Below are 5,632 nucleotides of genomic sequence, written 5' to 3'. Positions count from 1 at the left end.
TTAGAACAACCTATGGCTGCTGTTTAGGCCAATTCATATAAATGGAATTTAAACTCTCACATATGGAGTTTGAATTTGAACCTAGGGTTCAAACCAACTCCATTTAACATGTTGCTAGTAGCATTAGCTCAAACCACAGCATATTGACATGTCATGATCATGCATCATATTGTGCATTGCATTGATTGTGTTTCTTTCTCTGTTGCCGATATTTGTCCCCTCTCGATAGACGTGGTTTCGATGATGAGATCGATGACACCGATGAAGAACTATACTATCTTCAGAAGTGCCAGGCAAGCAAAACCCCCCTTGTTCATTCCGATACAATCCCATTCTCTCGCTCCTACTCTCTTTTACTGCATTAGGACAACAACGATTCAACTGTTACATGTTGCGGTAGTTGAACCCCTTTCCTCTGCATGACCTGTCATTGCCACAGTAAATAGATGAAACCCACTAGCATGAGTAGGAGTTGTTTGAGCCCTAATGTGTCTACTCATCCATGCTTGTTTGTCATGCCTGCTATTGCTTAGAGTTGAGTCAGGTCCGATTCATCGGGGATGAATTGGAACAGTGATGAACATGTCCTACTGCGTGTGAGCTAAGTTTGTGAACACGATTTGGTAAAGTTAGCGGTGAGAGGCCATGTAGGAGTACATGGTGGGTTGTCTCATTGAAACCGTTCTTAGGAACTGAGTTCTGTGTTTGTGATCCATGAAACAGTTACTACCACGCATTGGGCCCGAAACCAATGGACCCTCTCGGCTTCTTGATCACCTTGTCCTCTGTTCAGGAGTTGCAACTAGTTTCTGGTGTTTATAGGATATGTGTTGGCGGCCGTGCATAGAGCTGACCCTAGGGGTGGGCTATGTTGCGGTAGATACACCGTGGCATGGTGTACCGAGTCACCCGTTTGGTGTCTCGGGAACCCTGTTCACATCGTTCGGGGCCGTATTTGGAAACCTCGGTCGGACTCCCTGCAGATGGAACCTGGATAGGCGATAAACCTGGACTAGAGACTTGAGTGTTTAGGTAGGCCGTGGCCGACACCCTCGTTGGGCTTCCGCTTGAAGGTTGCCGAGTACATGTCGTGTAAACGGCGGTAAGTGGTGAGAGCGTGTGTGAAGAAGTACACCCCTACATGGTTAACATCATCTTTTCGAATAGCCGTGTCCGCGGTAATGGACTTCTGGGTTGCCTATAACAGTTCATAGACAAGTGAAAGTGGATACTCTAAAACTCGCAAGATAAGTGTGAGTGCTATGGATGGCCTTCTCGTAGGGAGACGGGAGCAGATCCATAGTGGTGTATTGAATGGTGAATATGTGGACTCGTGTGCGCCACCTCAAAAGAGTTGTTTGCAGTCGTAGTTCAGGTTAGCCACTGAGTCAAAGCTGGCTTGCTGCAGTCAAACTCCACCACCCCCCCTTGTTGATACCAATGCATATGTAGCTAGTTCTGATATAAGTCTTGCTGAGTACCTTTGTACTCACGTTTGCTTAATTTATGTTTTGCAGAGAGACTTCAGTCTCGCTAGTAGTTCCGCGTGGACTTCGACGTTTAGCTTGATACCTCAGCTATGATCTTGTGCCCTCGGCAGGATCTGGTAGATAGTCAGGCTTCTTAGCCTTTTTCATTTATAGATGTCTGTACTCAGACATGTTAAGCTTCCGCATGTGCTTTGATTTGTATGCTATGATTGTTGGGTCATGAGACCCATGTTTGTAATTTCTCGCTCCTCGGAGCCTAATGAATAAATACTTGAGTCGTAGAGTTATGTTGTGATGCCATGTTGTATTTACACATATCGAGCATATTCTGTGTATGATTGAAATGCTTTGTATGTGTGGGATCCGCAATCTAGTTGTTTATCCTTGGCAGCCTCTCTTATGGGGAAATGTAGTCTAGTGCTTCCATGATCCATAGTAGTCCGCTACAGCCCGGTTCACCGGAGTCCTGTTAGCCCAGCATTACTGCTGAGGACACTTGACTCGCCGGCATGTGTTTCACTTCGTTCCTGTGTCTGTCCCTTCAGGGAAATGTCACGCGGTGACATCCGGAGTCCTGCCTAGCCTGCTACAGCCCGGGTTCCCGGAGTCATGTTAGCCCTGTGCTACAGCCCGGATTCACACACTGCTGACCAACATGCTCGATGTGATTCATGTATGCCTGTCCCCATAGGTTAGTGCCGCTTTGGGTTCAGGACTAGCCATGTCGGCCCGGGTTCTCTGTCATATGGATGCTAGTGACACCATCATATAAGTGAGCCAAAAAGCGCAAACGGTCCCGGGCCATGGTAAGGCGACACCCGTGGGAATACCGTGCGTGAGGCCGCAAAGTGATATGAGGTGTTACCCGCTAGATCGATGTGACTTGGAATCGGGGTCCTGACACCGCGCCTCCTCGTGACCGCTGAGCCTCGCTAGAGCTTCGGCCGGACATGAGCGACAGCACCCGAGGCCGTGCCTTTGCCCCGCCTATATAAGGAAGCCCCGACCCCCTCCGAGCTCACCACCAGCCTCACAACCCTCCTCTGGTCCTGCCCAGCCTCTCCAATGAGCCTCTGGAGCTCTCCCTAACCCCCATGGCCGTCATGGCCGCCGTGAAGCTCGGCTTAAATCCGAGCTATCCAAGCTCTCCCCCTCTCACCTGAACTCACTAGAGGACCACCCGGACCTCATAGCTCCTCGCCAGCCTCTCATTTTCCCACCGGAGTGCCCCATGATGCGACCCCAGGATTTGGCCGCCGTTGCACGCTCTCTGTCTTCGCGAGGTGCCATCACTCCGTCCCTCCACGATGCCCAAAGCCTGCTCAGATGGACGTGGCGCTCCTCCCCGGTCTCTCCGGTGGCCTCGGCGCGTCCGAAGATTGCCGGAGCTGCCCGGGCCATCGCCGGCGTCGAGGCCCTCCTTTGTTAGGTCGTGCCCATTCGGGAGGAGGAAGAAGGAGCCAGGAGGAGAGAGATGGATAAGGTGGGTTCCACCTATAAGCCTCTAAGCCACCCGACCCCGCCTTGCCACGCTGGATAAGTGGAGGCGTATTCTTCGGAATACGTCTTCCCAGCTGGAAAGCGCATTTCATTCTGTTTCGGCTTAAATACGTTTCCTCTTTTCTAAAAGCGTATTTTCTGTCTATTTTAGCCAGGAATGTGTTTTCCTCTATGGAAAACGTATTTCCTGGGAAGGCGTTTTCCGTTTTTCCGGTTGAGGGCCTGTTTGTGAGGATTTTCTTACAAATAGGTCCCTGATAGAAAAACAACTATATCTTTTTGCTCACAACTCCAAATGAGGTGATTCCAAAGCCCACTTATTCGTTTCATCGAGCCCGTTATGTTGGTACCATTTTCAACATGTGTTAACGTTCTGAAAATGCCCATTGTGCTCTTGCTCTAAATCAGCCCCTCCGAGAGAGAACATTTTCCGGCGATTCATTCTGCGAGCTTCTCGCACTTTCTCCCGATGATTTCTATCACCCCAGGCAAGCCACAACCACCATTTGCATGATAGCCATGCAGTAGCTTTGGTTTTCAACTTGAATCTTTAATAACTGTATGTTTGTTTTGCTACTGCTGTCGTTATTTCAGTTATGCTTATAGATCGATGACTACTGTCATGCTATGTTTCTTGCACTCTGTTATCATGTTCTACCCGCTATTATTACTTTCATATTTGTCATGCTTGATAGTAGTACAAGTTGGGTTGGTCATGTTCTTCGGTGCATGACTAATGTCGGTTACCGAGTATCCTTAATATGCATTGTTCCTTTGCTGTTAGTTTGTTAAGTCTTTACTCAGTGATGTTATTGATGTGTTCTTGCAGTATTTGTTGTTGATGATAATGGTCATGTTATGAGTAGTGTTGTACTTGTGATATTCATGCTCATCATTATGCCATGCTCAGTTGGATATGATTCATTATTGATAGGGTGGATAGTTCTGTTGTACCCTCATGCTTATGCTGATATCATGCTCATGCATTATATTTGCATCATGTTATTTTATGATGGCTCAGCATATTGCATTCAAGTTTAACTGGATTAAATTGAACTTGAATAACTATTGGCTGAGTCATGGTGCCACCATATCGAGCTGACCAGTGCAACCACGCTTACCTAATAGGAACTGGGTCTATTGTCATGCCTCTCGTCGGTTCCTCCAACGAGGGAAGGTTATGCGTGGGCGCTACCCTGATCAGGTAGGACATCATAAGCCTTGTGTGCCCGTTGTTGAGTATGGATCCATTGTCCATTTGGGACCGTTTATGTTTTGCCACGACGGTGGTCGTTGGTGCCTTTCATAGGCACGGGGACACCCATGACTTAGCCCAAAGGGGAGTCGGTCGGAGTGGCCGGGAGGGTGTCATGGCAGTAGATCGGTTTTGTCGGAACGTCGTTGGTCCACCCGAATGGGAGTGCGAGGCCATGGGTTCCATGGTGTGGGTACAATGTACTAACCTCTGCAGAGTGTATATTAAATCTATCGATAGTCGCGCCTGCGGATAAGGGCCCAGTTCATGTCGGTCACACTATGGGTCAACAGTATTAATAATAACTTGATTAATAATAACCCTGGTTCGATGATGAGATAAGTTGGTTAGGTGATCCTTGAATGATCACCATTTGGTTACTAGGTAACCTGTTGAACCAAGAGTGGTTCCGTTCGTGATCATGAGATGATCACCGTGGTATCGAGGATACCGAGTTGTAGGATATTCGTGATGTTGTGCGAGAATCATGGGTAAAGATCAAGCTCCTTGTGGTCATTTAATGATTACTATGGTATTGTTTATACCAAGCTTGATTTGATCCTGAGATGATCGTGTGATGTTCGAGGTTGGTAAGTGATGCATGTGATGGTTACAAAGTAACCCGAGCAGAATAAATGATGCATATAGTGCCATCATGTTGCATGCCAGTATCGTCAGATTTATATGTTCATGCCATGCTCATATTGTTGTAGCTGTATCATGTTCATGTTGTTCATGCCATGTTATCCTGATGATCTCATGATAATTCCGGCTTAACCTGTAATTGCCATGTTGTTGTTTGTCTTGAATGCTTCTGGTTATTGTGAGCTTGCAAGTACATTTAATGTACTGACCTGGCGTGTCATGCCAGTTTGCAGGTCATGCCGTGATTGCTTGATTACTTGTCAGGGTTTCCATTCGTGCGAGCTAGGATAAGCATTCTAGCCAGAGTCCCTGCGGAGTGGAGTTCACCACCGTCGTCGTTGTTCCGCTGCTAGAGTTATTTCGCTGCATCGTGTTGTTCTGCTGGTTGCATAGAGCAACCGTGGCAGGCGGCGAGGGTTGCTGCTTGTCAGCGCGTTCCTTCTCCCCAGGAGCTCGTGGTGGTAGAGCCGGCCACGAGAGGAAGGGGGAGGGGTGAGGCCGAGGTCGTCGTGGCGCTCGGGGGAGAGGAGGACGGGGCGGCGCATCGGCCTCGCCTCCACCAACGATGCCTCCCTTGATGGATCACCGCGTCGGGGACCAGCCTCGCGAGTTCTTCATTAGGCTGCGTCGGCCATCATGTCACCACCTCCGTCTCCCTACTGCATTCGCTCGGGAGATGGAGCTCGATCCACCCCAGACCCTCTGGTTGCACATGAAGGGTTGCGCGAGCGGCGGCACACGG

Source organism: Triticum urartu, chromosome 7 (genome assembly GCF_003073215.2).
Source record: "Triticum urartu cultivar G1812 chromosome 7, Tu2.1, whole genome shotgun sequence".
Classification (NCBI taxonomy): Eukaryota; Viridiplantae; Streptophyta; class Magnoliopsida; order Poales; family Poaceae; genus Triticum; species Triticum urartu.
Note: the sequence above shows the minus strand (reverse complement) of the source record.